Here is an 18,330-nt window from a genome sequence, read left to right as displayed (position 1 = left end):
ACTATTTTTGCTTCTTTGTATTTATTGCCCTTCTTTGTTTCCTTAATAACTAACCTCCACTTTCTAGCTACTCTTTATGCTGCCTTCATAATGTTAATTTGGTTGTATTAGTGATGAGAATTTGTATTACTTGCTGATCATTTTATGCCTACTAACTTTAGGTTTTCCTGTGAGATAAAAAGTTTAAGAATAATGCCTGCTGGTTCTCAGGGTACTTGTCCTACTTAAAAATACACAATTTTAAACTAATTCTACATCTGTAATTACTAAAGGAAGTAAAGTTATTTGGATCATTTGCTTCATTTCCCTGCCTCTTTATAATAGGTCTGACAGAAACCTGCTTAAGAAATCTGGGAGACAGCCTGTGGTGCATTGTATGCTAAATATAATCTCTTGGTTAAAAATGATTCATGTTTATATATCAGAGTTGAAATAGAAATTAACAAATTGAAGTAAGGACTTCTACAAGTTCTCCATACAGAAACCAGCCCTAAAAGCAGCTTTAGAGTTGAAGTGTGCTGTGTTTAAACTTCCTTCTCTAGCTTTCAGTTTGTATTTAAGTTTGAATGACTTTGCAGGGCCCTACAGTGAATAATCTGCATGAAGTATGTTATCAGAGGGAAACTAATCTTACTGCTAAGCAGTGTGTTGTACTGTATAGTGAATGTGTTTTGAAATTTAAGAATTATTTAAAGTAATAGTGTCATGAATGATTTTAAAATGTTTGGTGACTTTCTTATTTTAAGTGATCACCATTAAGTCAGAAAAATGTACTTTTAAATGATTTTAAAAGTGCCTTTTGAAAATTTTTAAACAATGGATTTAAACTGCATAAAATAAATTACCATGTTCAAAAAAAATTATTATTGTTAGGGTTGGCCTGAAAAAGGATTCAAAATAGAAAAACTTTAAGCTGTTACCTCCCAGGAATGCCTTGGAAAAAGAACTTTATTTTTAAAAAATTACTCCCGAGTACCAGCTGAATTTTTATTGCCATGTGCCCACATTTTAAAAGTGGTGTTTTAATTTAAAAACACTTTCTAGAGAAAAAGAAGAATTTTTAGGACAGAAAAAATATGATCCAACAGTTTGCAATTACATACTGCAAGGACCATCAAACATTTTGCAAACATTGTCTGATGGTGAGTGTCAGAATCTACATTTGCCAGATGGAGAAATCCAGACAAAGACGGAAGTGACTTGACCATTTTCAGTACATCTGTGACCAAGCTAGGGATAAAACCCAGGCTTCCTGGATTCTGAGTCCAAAGACAAATTTGAACCAACTTCTCCTTAGAAAAACTACCACATATTGGTATGAAGAGAGTTAAGAAAGAAATCCAAACTAATAGATTGCACACTTAGTGTTTAGGGCTTGGAAAATGTCTGTATTTTTCCATCCAATAATCTGGTGCCAAAATGCACATTGCCTGTCAAGGAAAAGACCAGTGCTTCTCTGAAGCACCTGATAAAAATATATCTCAGGTTGAGAAGTTGTTCCTGTGAAGATAATCACTGTAACAACCACAATTTAGTCTCTTAAACAAATACTATGCTGCATTGTATGTACAGAGATTTCTGCTACTTTGTGGCCACTTAAGAGATAAATCTATGGTTAACTGGCTTGATAAACAATTCTGATTACTCTGCCATATGCCTCTCTTATTAATTCAGACTACTAGCACAGGTGGAAAGAAGAAAATACGTATTTAACTGATCTGGCATCATTTTACTATTGGTCTCACTTTTAATATACATTTTTTTATTTCTTTGGCTCAGCTTTCTTACTTAGAAGATTGGAGGGAGGAGTGGTCATTAAATGATTGTAAGATATTTCCCCCGTTTTGTCAGTATAATTTCCTTCCCCTTCTATCCTACTCCCCAAGCTCCACAAAAACACTTTTGAAAACAAGTCTGTATCAGATGATACTAGCTCAAATGGCCAAAGAGAGTGGTGGGTCAAAGTATAGGCACTCCTCAGGAAGTGAGTGTGTGAGCTTTCTACTGCTGTGACAATATTCCTGAGAAAAACAACTTAAAGGAGAAAAGGTTTACTTTGACTCAGGAAAGATTCAGAGTTTGCCGTCCATGGTCAGCTGGCTCCATTGGTGTTAGGCCTGTGGCAGAAACATCTTGGAGGAAGGAGAAAAAAATGCCCACTTTGTGGCAGCCAGGAGCAAAAAGTGGTGAGAGAGCCAGAAAGAAAGGGGCCGGGGACAAGATACAGGCCCCAAGATCATGTTCCCATTGCTGACTCTTTTCAACTAGTCCTCGCTTCCTGGGTTCCATCATCTTGCATTAATTCCATCAAATTATCATTTCATCTTGATCCAAACACTTTCTGAAAGCCCCACCTCTGAACACACGAGGCTTTTTAAGGGACATTTTAGATCCAAACCATAACAATGACCAAAGCTATGGCAGAACTTTCAGGAGAATCTGGGAGATGGAATTATGAGAGCCCAAACTCAGTCTGCTTGGCATTCTTGAGTAAAGGAGAGGCAGATCCAGAAAACATTAGTGCTATATTTTTAGTGTGTGGACAGAGAAACAGAAATGTCAAAAAGAAGTGAATAGACAGGGAGAAGTGAGAGATTAACAGGGTGATTACGAATTAATCATCATTTTTTATTGTGGCAAAATATGTCCAAAATAAAGTGTATCATTCTACCCCTTTTTGAGTGCACAATTTAGTGGCAGTAAAAATATTCTGATTATTGTGCAACCATCACCTCAATGCATCTCCCAAATATCTTCGTTTTTCAAAATTAAAACTTCGTATTCATTAAACAGTAGCTTTTCTTTCCTCTAGCCCTCAGTCCCTATTCTATTTTCTTTCTTTATGGATTTGATTATTTTAGGAATTAGTCATTTTTACCAAGTTACTCCTGGGAGTTGTGTCCATTAGTAAACTATTACCTCCCAGATCCAAATACACCCTCAGTACACGTTCTGCAATAATGGACAGAATTCCACTAAAGATTTCTCCCTATAGAGTATGCACCATGTTGAGCTTCTCAGTAGAGAAGGGGCTGCATGGACAATGTAGGAGGAAAGGTCTCTTCTGTTCTTCGTGGCTGCACTAGGAGTCAGCAGCGTAGGTGCAGGAACATCCAGTAGAGCTCTTAGCTAGCCTCACATATGGTCCCTTGGTGACCTTGAAACCCTGGCCTGGCCTATCTAACACCTTCGTGTGACCTAGTTTTTCTAGTTAATCTGGACAAACACTTGGGAGTCATGATTTCTCTTATTTTACGCTCACATTCCACATTTGCACTGTATGCAAATTCTGGCCATACCACCTTGCAAATATGTCCAGAATCTGGATGCTTCTCAGAACTTCCATTACTGCTTTGCTTGCCAACCCTTTGTCACTTCATGCCTGGATTTGTGCAGTAGCCTCCTCACTGGTCTCCTGTCCCTTTTCCTTCTGTTTACAACTTGATAGCCAAAGGCTCCCATCAAAAGAAGTCTGATTGCCTTCCTCTTTGCCTGGAAACGTTCCAATGGCTTCTCATCTCAGAGTAAAAGCCCAAGAACCTTCACTGTCCTACAAGGCCCTAGACCAGCTAGATCATCAGTCATTATCTTTCTGACCTTACTTCCTACCAACTCAGTGTGGTATACTAATGGCAAAAACTGCTCTTCATTTTCCACTTTTCACTCCATTCACACACTGCAATGTTTTTTTGGAGCTCTTCCCGTGAAGAAATGGAAGTCGTTTCCTTTTTCCTTGAAACCAAACTAGTCTGGTCTTAAAATTGCTTGGCCAATAGAATGTGGCAGAAGCAATGTTGTTTTATTCTAAACCTAGGCCTCAAGAGATCTTCTCTTTCTTCTCTCCTTTCTCTCTTCTCCTTTCTCCTCTTCTCTTTTCTTTCTCCTCTCCTTCTTTTCCTTCTCTTTCTCCTCCTTTTTCTTCCTCTTCCTTCTGCTCCTACTCCTCTTCTCTCCTCCTCCTCCTCACTTCTCCTTCTTTCCCTTCCTCCCTTCCTCTCTTTCTTCATCTCTCCCTCCCTCCTTGAAATGTCATGAAAGCAATGAGAGAATATACAGCTACAAGAGGATATGAGACAAGGAGACAAGTAAAGCTGAATCAACCCAGAGGACTTATCCAAAGTCCAAGATACAGGAGAACCTAGCCAAGATCAGCAAAACAGTTCTGGCTTGCAGCTGCCTGCAGAGCCATGAATAAGTCCCACCTAGACAAGCTCACATCAGCAGGACCACTCAGGTGATCTTTATCCTCGTGAATAAAATTGAATATTTAATATTGAATACCTCTGAGGTTTTGATGTTGCTTGTTATTCAGTATTGTTGTGAAGTAGATAACTGTTACACTCCCCCTTGCCCATTATTTTTCAGCATCCTGGAAAACACTAGTCTCATCCTTACATCTGAGTGGCCCTGACCTACTCAAGTGAGTTTTGGGGGCATTTTGATACTGAGGATCAAACTCAGGACCTTGCACTTGTGAGGCAGGCAACAGAACCACTGAGCTAAATTCCTGGCCCTCAAGTGAGCCTTTAAAAGCAGAGAGCTTTCTCCAGTTGGTGTAGGGAGAGAAGGCGGGAAGGAGCTCCTGTTGGTCTTGTCTTTTCTCTTGTCCCCTACGACAGGAATATTCCTCCCAACCCACCCTCCATCCAATAGTTTTGTGCCTTGATCCTCGACCTACTGCAAGTCTTTTTTCAAATTTCACCTTCCCAGTGAGATCTGATCTGAATATAACATATAGTGCAACCCTTTTTTTTTTTCTTAAATTCTTTTATTGGTACATTGTAGGTATACAACACATTTACATTCCTCTTTGGGAATTGTACCTTTACATGATGCATCTTGGTTCTTTTTTTTCCCCGTTCCTAGCCCTCCCTTCACCCCCTCCACCCTTCCCTATATACAAAGACTTTAGTTCCATTTTTTCCATTTCTCAGCATTTTTCCTTTCCCTTCTTTCCTTTCCCCTGCCCCTCCCACTACTACTACCCTTTGGACCTTTTTTTCTTATTTTGCATTTTCGATTATTCATTCTAATCATTGGTACATTTTAGGTATACAATATAATGACATCTATCATTGGAAATTTGCACCTTTACATAGTCTCTCTTGGTTCTTATTTTTCACCCTTGCCCAGCCCTCCCTTCAACCCTCCATTTCTCCCTATTTACAAAGATTTTGTTCCTATTTTTCCATTTTCTCATATTAATCCCATTCCCTTCTTTCCTTTCCCCTGCCCCTCCCACTTTCTTTCCCTTTTCCCCCTTTCTTCCTATTTCACATTACCTATTATACATTTAGTCCTTATTTACACTTTCAGTTTCTCACACCAGAGAAACTATTAGGTATTTATACATGTGTGTCCTATTTATTTCACTTAAGAGTATCGCCTCAATGTGCATCCACTTAGCCATAAATGTCTCTAATTTCTCATTTTTTATGGCTGAGTAGTACTCCATTTTATAAAACAACCACATTTTCTTTATCCAGTCCCCAGTTGATGGGCATTTGGGCTGTTTCCAAGTTTAGCTATTACAAACTGTGCTGCTATGAACATGGGCGCACATATATCACTGTGGTATGATTCTTTTAATTCTTTGGGGAAGATCCCCAGCAGTGGAATAGCGGGGTCAAATGGGACTTCCAGTCCTAGTTCTCTGAGGTATCTCCATACTGATTTCCACAGTGGTTGCACCAGCCTACACTCCCCCCAGCAGTAACCCTTTTTTTCATACTTTCTATTTCCCCTCTTGGCTTTTAACTTTCTTCTCAACAGTTATTGCTGTCAAATATTTTATATTTTTCTTATTTTCCTTGTTAATTATCTAACTTGCTGTGAGCTCCTTGAGAGCAGGGATTTTTGTTTGTTTTATTCACTACTATATCCCCAGGCTTGAGATGGTGCCTGGTGCATAAGATGCACAGAATGGAGTGTTGAATAAGTCTGTGAGAGGATGTGAATTCTGCACAGAGCAAAGGTGATGGGAACAACAGGCCCCCACCTTCCATCTTCAACTCACACATGTGCTTCTCCTCATTCTGTTTGTTCCTTCACTAGATTTCAGGTTTCTGAAAATAACCATGACCCTTCCTGCCTCAGGGCCTTTTCACAAGCTGTTCCCTCTTCCTCAGAGGAGCAGTCAAATCCTACTTATTTTCCTAGTCCTGTCACAAAGATTATTTCTTCAGGAAACCCTTCCCTGAATCCTCACACTCAAATTCTTGGATAGTCTGTACCTTTTTCTTTTAAAAATACACAATGCAGTTTATGCTTCTATGCTTGTATAATTATTTGTTTAATGTCTGCTGTTCCCAACACACTGTAAACTCAATGAAAACCTGAAATCCTCCAGTAATTATTTGACTAAATCTGCCCTTAGGTTCAGATAAGCCATTTGTAGTTGAAAGATTTGCAGTGTCAAACGGGAAGCCACATTCAGAAAGGAGCTTTTTCATAACATGTTGTCTTCTGGGAAAGATATTTTTATTCCCTTCTAAAGCCGCAAGGTCTATAAAGCACTCCAGGACCATTTCTAGTCCATTAGCAGAAGACAGTGAGAGGGAACACTTAGATTCTAGGGGGTTATGGCAAGAATATGCGCCTGTCATTCTCACACCATCATGATTTATGCAATCAAGAATTGCATTAGACAGTAGCAATTAGGAGCAGAATCAGACACAGCACGAGCAACAGAAATAGTGCTGATTAACTCTAGATAGTGTGTTAGTGTTCTACTGCTGTGAACAGATTAGCACAAACAGTGCATTAAAACAAGACAAATTATGACCATACAGTTTTCATGCACAGTTTAGCCGGGCCCTCTGTTTGGGTCTCCTGAGGCCATAGCCAAGGCATTTGCCATGCTGAGGTTCTCATCTAGACCTGGGGTGCTCTTCAAGCTCATTTAGGATGCTGGCAGAATTCAGTTCCTCGTGGTAGTGAAGTGAGTTCCTCATTACCTTGCTAGTTGCCAGGTGGGCATCACACTCATCTCCTCGAAGCCACTAATGTTCCTTGTCACATGATCCCCATACCTGTGCCCAGCATGAACGTCTGCTTCCTCCGTGCTGGCAGGAGCTCCTCTCTGCCTCCTCTCCACTACACCAACCAGAGAAAGCTCTTGCTTTCAAAGGCTCACCCAGTAGTCAGGCCTAGTCAGGATAATCTTCCTTTGCTGCATAACATCACCAGCATGATAGCTCATCCTATTCCCAGATTCTAGTCACACCCCAGGGAACCATGCAGAGCCTAGGCACCAAGGAGTTAGAAATATTGGGCCTTTTTTTTTTTTTTGAGAATCCTGCCTACCACAGGATAGCTCATCATAATAGAAGATAAAGTATTGAGTGAGTATTTTTATTGCCAGCACTGTGTTAAGTGTTTTTTACCATTTAATCTTTAAAATAATCTAAGAGATAAGCTGTATTACTTTCTTTGTTTTATAGGAGAAAAAACTGAAGCTAGGAGGCCAGGTGACTTTGCCCTAAGGAACACACCCTGAGGGCCAGGGATTTAGCTCAGTGGTACCTGCCTTCCAAGCACAAGGTCCTGAGTTCATTCCCCCATACTGGGAAAAAAAAAGAAGAAAAAAGAAAGAAAGAAAGAAGGAAAGAAAGAAAGAAAGAAAGAAAGAAAGAAAGAAAGAAAGAAAGAAAAAGAAAAAGAAAAAGAAAAAAATAAACACACCCTGGATATTGAACATTGGTCTTTCTGATCCAAAATCTCATTTTTTATCTGCTATGCCCCATCAATGCTAGTTCTTTTGTGACCAGTGGAATGATGATGATCACTGTATGGATGCAAACACCACTTTATGGAGACCACCCAGTTAGTAAGTGATAGGGCAACCTTCAGTGTAATCTTTGCCTTCTTTGTCCCACACTATTGGCATCCCATGTAATCGAGGGACACTCCCAAATTGCTTGTTGGCATGAGGAAAACTTAGCAATGAATCATTCCACAGACACAGAGGGGAGCAGCATGTCTTCGGGCTTTGAGGCTTTGAATTACATAATATGTGTTATCATTTCTATTTCATTTACCCTGTAGTGAGTGAAAAGCAGAAGTGTTTTCTTTCCATGCTCAAGAAAATGATCGGAGTTAAGGGCACCAGGTACTTTCTTGTGCAGAAATTTCATAGTCTTTAGCACCAGGAGGAGGCACACCCCCAGGAAGGTAAAGCATGAGTGATCATTAATTTCTCCTCCTCGGTGCTTTTGCACCTTTAAATGCAAGGTGTCAAAGCAAATAATAGTTCAGGGGTGATGATATATTTGCTTGAGATGAACAGCATTTCGCATTACCTCGTACAAGGAGATGAAACAGCTTTGGCCCAAACATGTTAACAAATGCAGTTGTCCATTGCAAACACCATCACACTGCCCACATTGTGTGCTTTGCAACCAGAGCCTAGTTTTCTCTGACAGTGATGCCACCTGGCTTCCCTTGTTTGTTCTCACTGTCTTCAAATGCCAGTAGCACAGCCAGATATTAAAAAAGCACAGTCATCTCCAATATCTGACATTTTACCTCCCCTGTCCTGCAAATGTACTTCTGGAAGGAAGTATGAGACCAAGTCTCTCGGGTGCCCCCCACCCTACCCTGTGTGCTAGCAGGACTGCTCCTTCCTAGCACCTTTACCTCTTCAGGTGTGGGAATGGCCATGTGATCCCGGGAGCCTCACCATCCCTGGCTGGTTCCTTCAAACTTGTCCACACTGGAACAAAAACTCCTTCATCAAAACAGTCTTAAAACAGGAACCCCAACTGATAATCACTCCAAATCTATCATGGAATTATGAATTGAAGCACAGCTTTAAACCGATGTTTAAAAGCATTAGCATACTACTGACAGGGAGCTAAACATTTGTATACTGCCCAAATAACTCCTACTGCTGTCTTCTTGGTCAGGCGGGATCCCCAAGGTGGATCAACCAGAAAATATCCGTCTTCTGCCCAAATACAGTATGAAGTCCAAATTTTCTATTGTATAATCTGGCCAACAAAGCTCAAATTGAAGCCATTATGCCTTTGCATTTTACTTCCAGCTTAAGAGAAATAATAGGATTTAGGAAAACAAGCAAAATGACACCAAAGGGAAGCAACTAGTTAAATCTAGACAACAAGATGTTGTATAGGCTAAATGACCAAATCCATTTAAGGCAAATATACTTCACATGCATAATGTCCTATCTGCTTGGTAGAAGTGCTTAAGAAATACCCATGTGATGTATAGGCCCAAAGTGGTTTCTAATTGGACAAATCTTTTGAGGATGACTTATGCTATTAGATATAGATTGATTATTAACTAAAATATATTTACATGCATTGATATGGAAAGCTTCTAAACAGTGTGTAACAATTTTTTTAAAAGTATTGTGTTTGTAGCGTAAAATAACATGTCTGTGTATATAGATGCAAACATTTCTAGAAGTATATACAATAGGATATTAATAGTGGTAATCTCTGGATGGTGAGAGTTGTGGGGTTTTTCCTTATTTTTGCTCATTTATGTGCTACTTTGTAATTTTAAGATATTTTTGGTCTTAGTAAGGAGAAAAAGAAAATCATCTGTCAGTTGTAACTGAACCCATGAGTGCAAATGAGATTTCCCAGGAAAGGCCACATGAAGAAAAGAAAACTGAGGAAACACATTTTAGAAGCATCTAGACTTCAGAGAGATATGGAAGCAAAGTTGGTCAAAGCTTGAGGATCCGTGAGGAAACAGAAGAAGCAGAAAAGCCAGAGGATGGTGTTTCCGGAAGGAGGGGAGAGTCGGGTGCACCAGGCCCTACAGAGAGCCAATCAGCATGGCACCACCCTGGGAAGTGCACATAGACTTGTTCGTGGCTGGGTGAGGAGGTAATGGAAGGGGCTGAGAGCCACAGGCGGTAGGTAAGTGAAGCAGCTGTGGTGCCCTTCTTTGCACACGGAAGGAACTGTCATTACTGTTGTAGTCTGCATAAAGAGCACCCCTGAACACTGCCCCCTTACTTGGAATAAAGTGCATGTGGCACTCCCTGGAGGACATAAAGAGAAGCTGGCAGAGGAAATTTGTTGGAAACTGGAAACATTTAAGGAATCTGTGGACTAATTGAGAAAGGATGATGGGAATGGAGAGATTGAAAATCTCAGAGGAAGGGGATTCTTTATGGCCCAAGCTCCAGGAATTCACAGAGGACAGACTAAATGGAAAGCACAGGAGGCAGCATAGCCCTTGTGGAGGATTGTCATCCTCTGGATCAGAGGGGAAATAATCAAACCCTGCAAATCACTCTTTCTGTGGAATGCACCGGGTTCAGTGGTGATTAGCAATTGTAAATATGCTTTGAAACAACTTTCCAGAGACAAGGTGCTGTTTGGTGATTACTGCAAAGCCACATTAGCAGTGTTTGGATGATGTGGGCCACACACTTCACTGGGGCAGGGGTCTGCCAAGAGGATGGGATTTGAAGGGTGGTCAGAGACCCTTGTCACCCAGGGGAGAGGTTTTCATAACGACAAGCAGTGTGATGACGTAAATTGACAATGCAAAGTTTTGAGTTGGCAGATGAGTTTGCAGTTCATCTGCATGACCAGAATACTGTTGAACTTCAGTTTGACTTGCTTCAGTGAACATTTACCAAATATATACAGGGTTAAAAGGGTACTTTTCTCAGGACAGCCTACATTATTATTTGATCAAGAATCTAACAGGGAAGGGGCTAGAATATTCGAGGTTTGTACCTACACAGTTCTCTGTGTGCCTGGAACTGAGAACTTCCTCCTAAAAAATGATGCCCAATCGAAAAGTTAGGTACAGTGCTAACTGTGGTCATTTCTTCTCTTTCTGTGTTCTCTTCTCTTTACTCCATTACTAAGCCAAGAAAGCCCAGTGTCTTCTGGCTTCTTTATACCCTTGGAGGTCTGCCTTGGTGCTAATGATGACTCTGTTTCTGGAGCCAGCAAGTCTCAGATGTGCACATAGGGCTTTGAGGAGACCATAGCAGGCTTCAAAGAGACCCCCACACACTCAGGGTTGAGCAGGCCAGAGCATGGATCAAAGGTGAGTGCCCCCTATTTCTGGGATTACTGTCCCCAGCTGCTTGAGACAAGCTATTGGTCAGAGGGCTTTTTCTCTGGTGCCTGTTTCTAGAACTTCTCTTTATAGTTTGCCCTTTAAGCAATGCTTAGCTGCAGAGAAGTAGCATCCTCATTTCCCTCAAATTTTTAAAAATCTGGGGCTTTGTAAAAAACGTGTACAGAATGTAGAGGCTCCAGCCAGGAGTTGAGAGTGAAAAGGAAAACTTCTGTGGGAACGAAAGTGTTGGAAGGTACTGAGCCATTAAGTACCTAGAGTTCAGTGGGAATGGGACAGGATGGACGCAGGAACTCAGACAGGACCAGAGCTAAAGTAATCAGGAAGGTTTTAATGAGAAAGTCCCTGAGAGGAAATGACTCAATGTTACAAAATAGGCACTGTCCATGGAGAGGGAGGGAGCCAGTCCAGAGGGGGCTTTGGGAAGAGGCAGGACTCTCTGTTACACCTGGCCATTTAGCAGACTTTTAGAGACCATGTAGGCATGGGTGCCCTCTGTCACCCAGTTATGCTGGTCAGTGTCCCCGGCACCCAGTAAGAGGCAGGACTTTCCCTGTCTGGAAAGGAAGCTATAAACAGTCTGAGAGGAAAGAAATTTTAGGGTGGAAGGAGAGAAAAAGCATGAGCCTGTTAATTCTGGAAGAACAACTATTAAAGGCAGTGAAAAGGGGGAAAAGTCAACACAGATAAACTGTGGAGCCGCTGGGCTTTGTGTGACTTGAGGAGCAGCCTTGCCCCAAGAATGTGGGAACCTCAATTATATTACAGAAGCTCATGAAAAACTTCCCAACCTTCCCCAATCTACTGAGCTGCTCCTTCAATAATTCCAAAGTGCATTTTATAAACCACTTAGCAAGGACCTCCTGTGAGGGGGAGGAGAAGGCTTCTGTCATTTCCAACTAGACTCAGATCTCATTGCTGTCGCTTCTGGGTATCCTGACTTTCTCTTAAAAGGTCTCTGTCTCTTACATTTTGTCATTTACACTACTTGCTTCAGTGACCCTGAACTTGGTTTGCCACTCTGCTCCATGGTTTTGCTGCTGTCGGATCACATGCTTTTGCCTGCATTACCTAGCAGGGTGTGTGCCCTGGGCTTCCGGACAGGGACCCAAAGCTTCCTATGCAGTTACCCAGGCTAGCTGGTGGCTCCTGTCCTCAAGACACACTCTCTTCCTCAAGGTCTTTTTGCTCACTCTAACTTAGTCTTAAAAAAATGTTCCTAGGGCACCCAGAGAAAGAGTTCAAGTCAATTCAGATTAATATCCATTTGGGCACCTACCGTATTCCAGGAAGGCGGCAGGATCTGAAGGTGAGATAACTCTTAGTTTTTACTTTCCTGGGCTTTACTATCTAGGAGGGAGACCAGTTCTGACAGGCTGTGAGTGGAGACTGACTGGTGTCCTGGAAACAGTTCATTGTTCTTGTACTCATTCAGAAATACCTATGAAGAACCTACCTCGTGCTGTGCACCTTTCAGTACCCCAGGGAGACAGCAAGGATATAGGATCTGAGAACAGACAAACCGGAGTTCAAACCCTGCCTAAAATAGGACTGTGACAGTAGGCAAATCTCCTCACCTCTGTGAGCTCCAGATTTCTCATTTTAAAAATTCAAATCACAATACTGATCACGTTAATAACACTCTTTTCAAAGTGCTTGTGAAGTTAAAAGGTAGTTAAGATAGGCACCAAATAGTACAGTGGTACCTCAGTTCACGAACTTGACTCTTTCCATGATTCTGGTCACAAACCAAGTTGAATGAGAATGGAACTCATGGGCATGGTAAAAGGAGAAATATAGCTGTATGAAGTTGGCCTTCCAGTGGAAGGATTGCTAAAAGCAGTAGTCTTCAAAGGTCTGTGAGTTTTCTACAAGAATGTTTTAATTTGCCACCTTAAAATTATAATTTGGTAATTATTTCATATGTATGTATATATTATATTCTTAAAGCTCGTATATTCTAAATTATCTGAATGTGCAATTTATGGCCCAGGGACCACAGGATTCCAGCTTCCATGTTTGTTTTATGATCACATTAATGCTAAGTATAGCTACTTTATTTATCAGGCTAATGGAGCAAGAAGAGAGATGGACTTAACATATAAATGTGTTTACATCAGTTGAAAGCTAAAACACAGCAGGGTGCATTTCATACAAAAGAAGGTTTAGAAGTAGTTCAAATAGAGAAAAACTGAGAAGGAAGAAAGGATGTCTGTATCAGACATGAGAATATGGATGAGCTGGCTTTTAAGACTAGGCTCGCTATCAGTACCATATTTTGTGAGTAGAGATTTCATTTTAGTAAAACAATATGATGTCACATTTTATTAATGTTATTACCTTTAATTTTACTGCTTTTGTGACTTTTTGATATTTTAGTCATAAATTTGTTATATATAAGCACTGAAGTCAAATGAATTAGTACCTGGTTTTAAACTGTACAAATTTAAGCAATATATTAATAAAAATAAGTCTAACCTAAGGGTCCACCAGGCCCTAAAAGGCAGGATGTGCTCTGGTTTAGGAGAAGGCTGCTGGAATCTCTTCTGGGTGTAGGAGGAGGAAGCCCAAACTGGAAGTGCCACTATTCTGGAGGAAGAAGCCCTGTGGGGTCAGACTCCTGGGACCATTCCGGAAGCAAGGCTATTCCAGGAGAGCTTGGAAGGGTTTAGAGGAGCTTATGTGACTCACAGAGACCTCGCCTCCCATTGTTTCCCTCTATTCTCTTACTCAGCTCGCTGCCAGTCACACATGGCCAGTACATGGCAGTGAACAAGGTGGACACAGTCCATACCCTCAAAGAGTTTGCAATTCTCAGTTTGTAATTCTTAGTTTTCACCTCTTGTCCCTTCCCACAACCTATTGTAACAGGGAAGCAGAAGCTGGGCCTGCAGATGCACAATGATTAACTCAAAGCAGAATGAAGCTTGACATCGCTCCCTTCATTTCTTAGTTTCCTTTATTACCTTAAAACTTTGAGCCGGATCCCTGCTTAGCTCCAAACATAGGCATGTTAATCACTTTAGGAATGAGTGTCTGGAGAACAGTTTATTAGCCCCGAATTTCTCTCACTTATCTCATTCCCTTTCAAGACTGAGGACACCAAGATAAGAGTAACTAAAGAAATTTTCAAGGACACATCCAATTGCTAGCTTTTACAATGTCCAGTTCCAGACTCCCTGGAGCAATACCTAGAAGACTCCAGTCATTGTCCTAAACCTGCAGTCACCTCCGATTTCAGGAAAAGCAGAGCCTCAAAGACCACCACATGATGCCCCCACCCCCAAGCAAGAGCAATTATCCTAAGAAAGGAACAGAGTCTGCCCTCCTAATCAGGAGCCATCATCCACCATGAGAACTAAATTGTCCCCTTTGGTGATGATGGCTCTTTAAGAAGCTCATAGAACCATCCCTGAGATACTGATCAACAAGACCACATCTAGACCATGGCTACCTAAGCTGCCAGCTATGCCAACCTCCGATTATGCAAACCCCCCATCTCCTGCCTTTGCCCCCCCGCCCCCAGCCATGTTGATTAAAGCTCCTGTCCTGTCTGTCACCACTGCTCTTTTTGATTTGCATTAGGGAATGGGTGGCTGGTCTTGGTCTGCTGGGACCCCTGAAGTTGGGGCCTTCAGCCAAAAACTCTGATAACACTAAGTCTTTAAAATCATGCACAAAATTACCACCCTATTTGTGCAAATAAACAAGCTCCTTTGGATGTAATCAACCCTATACCTAGAAGGGACTGTCCCAGGTATGTCAGAGACATTTTCTCAAACTTTTGTCTTAGTGCTGGTCTTCGTGCAGGCTAGGCACCTTCAAAATCCAAGAACTTTGAACTTCAGGAGCCAGGGCAATTTAGGTCGGTGCTTTGGAAGCAGAACCTGAGACAGAGGTTTTTTTGGGGTTTCTTTTCTGAGACAGAGTTTTGAAGACACATGATCTATTGATTTATTCAGGAAGAACTTGGAAGGAAGGAAGAGCAGCAGGAAAATAAAGTGAAAGAATGGGCCAAGGATCTGCAAAGAACCCCAGAGCACAAATGATATCATAGATTTTCTACAGTGTGTACATGTGATACAAGGGGTGTGTGTGTGCACGCGCGCATGTGTGTGTGTGTGTGTGTGTGTGTGTATGTGTTGGGGGCAAGGAGTGACTGGGGTATAACTTCCAAGCAGAGGTCACTCTTATCAATTGTAAGGTTAAATTCCCAAAGAAGGAAGAAGCTGTGAGCTGTTAGCGTATAGCCCCTGTAGGATGGAAGTACCAGCCCTATAAAAGGTTGGGCACCAAATGAACCCAGCACACTGAGATCCAAATGCAGGGCATCAGTTACCATGACCATTGTAGGTCTATGAAAAGCAACCAGACCCAGGGCCATCCACCCTCTCCATTTGAACATTACAGTAGAAATTCTTTTTTTAATGAAAAGGCAAGAAATTTACTTAAATTGTCAAGATATTGCAATTTTGTTCATGATGGAAACATTCACATATAATAAGAACACTTACAATATCATTTTCAGATATTTGACATTAAGGTAGCAAAGACAAGAATGACATTTTATTTGATAATGAGTGCAGGTCTATGGAAAACAATCCACTGTTCATCATTTCAATATGAATACTAATCAACCAATCTGCTATTTTGGCTTAAAGTTAAATATGGAGGTTCTTCTATTTTTACATTTATTTGCTCCTATGTCTTTTTTTTTTCCTTTTTTAAATAATTAACTTTATTGGAACATTTTAGGTATACAATATAATGACATTCATCATTGGAAATTTGCACCTTTACATACTCTCTTGGTTCTTATTATTTCCCCATTCCCCTGCCCTCCCTTCAACCCCTCCATCCCTCCCTATTTACAAAGACATTGTTTCCTATTTTCATTTTCTCACATTAATTCCATTCTCTTCTTTCCTTTCCCCTACCCCTTCCCCTTTGCCCCTTTTCTTCCTATTTCACATTATGTATTACACCTTTTAGTCCTTATTTACACTTTAAGTTTCTCACACTAGAGAAACTATTCGGTGTTTACACATGTGTGTCCTGTCTATTTCATTTAAAGAGTATCTCCCAATGTGCATCCATTTAGCTATAAATATCTCTAATTTCTCATTTTATATGGCTGAGTAGTACTCCAATTTATTTTTAAAAACCACATTTTCTTTATCCAGTCTCCAGTTGATGGGCAATTGGGCTTCTTCCAAGTTTTAGCTATAACAAACTGTGCTGCTATGAACAAGGGTGCACATGTATCATTGTGGTATGATTCTTTAATTTGATGAAACTTCATTTGTTGATTTTTTTTTTTTAACAGGGGATCGAACTTGGGACTTTGTGCTTGTGAGGCAGGTGGCAGAACCACTGAACTAAATATCCAGTGCATGTGGTTAAGATTCTTTTAATTCTTTGGGGAAGATACCCAGCAGGGCAAGAGCTGGGTCAAATGGGACTTCCAATCCTAGTTCTTTGAGGTATCTCCATACTCATTTCCACAGCGGTTGCACCAGTCTACACTCCCATCAGCAGTGGAGCAGGGTTCCTCTTACCCCACAGCCCCGCCAGCATTTGCTATTGGTTGATTTCATGATAGCAGCCATTCTTTCTGGGGTGAGGTGGAATCTCAGCGTTGTTTTCATTTGCATCTCTGGAAGGACCAGTGATATTGAACACTTTTTCACATGTTTATTTGCTATTTCTACTTCTTTGTCTGAGGAATGTCTGTTCATTTCAAGCGCCCATTTTTGGATTGGGTCTTTAAATGTGGGAGGTCTGATTTTTTAAAGTTCTTTATAGATTCGAGATAGTAGACCTTTGTCTGAGGAACATCAGGTGAAAATTTTTTCCCTCATTATGGATTGTCTCTTCACACTGTTGATGGTTTCTCTTCCTGTGCAGAAGCTTTTTAATAAAAGATCACATGTGTTGATGGTTTGTGCTAGTTCACGGGCAACTGAGGTTTTGTTCATATAAGCTTTTCTTACACCAATGTCTTCAAGAGTTCTACCTAACCTCTGTTCCAACTGGTTCAGTGTTTCTGTTTAAATATTTACATCTTTAATCCATTTCAAATTTAATTTAGTGCATGGTGAAAGATATAGGTCTAGTTTTAATTTTTGGCAAATTGAAACCCAATTTTTCCAGCACCATTTATTAAAGAGGCTATCTTTCCTCCAGTGAGGGTGTTTGGCTCCTTTGTTGAAGAAGAGGTAGCTGAGTGTGTCTGGAGTTGTTTCTGCATCTTCTAATCTGTTCCACTTGTCCTCGGGTCTGATTCTTTGCCAATAACAAGCTATTTTTATCACAGTAGCTTTGTAGTATAGTTTTAAGTTGGGGGTTGTGATACCCCCTGCCAAGTTTGTGTTGCCTAGAATTGCTTTTGATATTCTAGGTCTCTCGTTCCAAATGAATTTTTGGATTGTTTTCTCAAGGTCCACGAAGTATATTGCTGGCATTTAAATTGGGATTGCATTGAATCTATATAGCAGTTTTGGAAGTATGGCCATTTTCACTATGTTGATCCTTCCCACCCAGGAGCAAGGGATGTCTTTCTATTTTCCCATATCGTCTTCAATCTCTCTTTTCAGAGTGCTATGGTTTTCAGAGAAGAGGTCTTTGATTTCTTTTCTTAGGTTGATTCCTAGGTATTTCAGTTTCTTGGATGCTCTTGTGAGAGGAATTTTTTGCCCTATTTCTGTCTCAGTGATTCTGTTGTTCATGTAGAGGAAAGCTATTGATTTTTGTGTATTGACCTTGTATCCTGGTACTTTACTGAATTTGGTTATTAAGTCTAGAAGGCTCTTGGTGGAGTTCTTGGGGTCTTCTATATAGAGTATCATGTCATAATGACAATTTGACTTCTTCGTTTCATATCTTTATTCCTTTTATTTCTTTCTGTGGTCTAATTGCTGTGGCTAATGTTTCCAAGACTATATTGAACAGGAGTCGTGATGGTGGACATCCTTGTCTTGTTCCTAATTTTAGTGTGAAGGATTTCAGTGTTTGACCATTTAGTATGATATTAGCTGTTGGTTTTTCATAGATGGCTTTTATCAGATTGAGGTAGAGAACGTCTATTCCAATTTTTTGTAGGGTTTTTTCATAAATGCGTGTTGGATTTTGTCGAATGCTTTTTCTGCATCTATTGAGATGATCATATGGTTTTTGTCCTTGGCTCTATTGATATAGTGTATTACATTTATTGATTTGCATATGTCGAACCATCCCTGGATCCCTGGGATGAGTCCC

The sequence above is a fragment of the Heterocephalus glaber genome, unplaced genomic scaffold (assembly GCF_053883595.1).
Source record: "Heterocephalus glaber isolate CG9 unplaced genomic scaffold, H.glaber_assembly_v1.0 deba00001600, whole genome shotgun sequence".
Taxonomy (NCBI): Eukaryota; Metazoa; Chordata; class Mammalia; order Rodentia; family Bathyergidae; genus Heterocephalus; species Heterocephalus glaber.
This window is presented reverse-complemented; position numbering follows the sequence as displayed.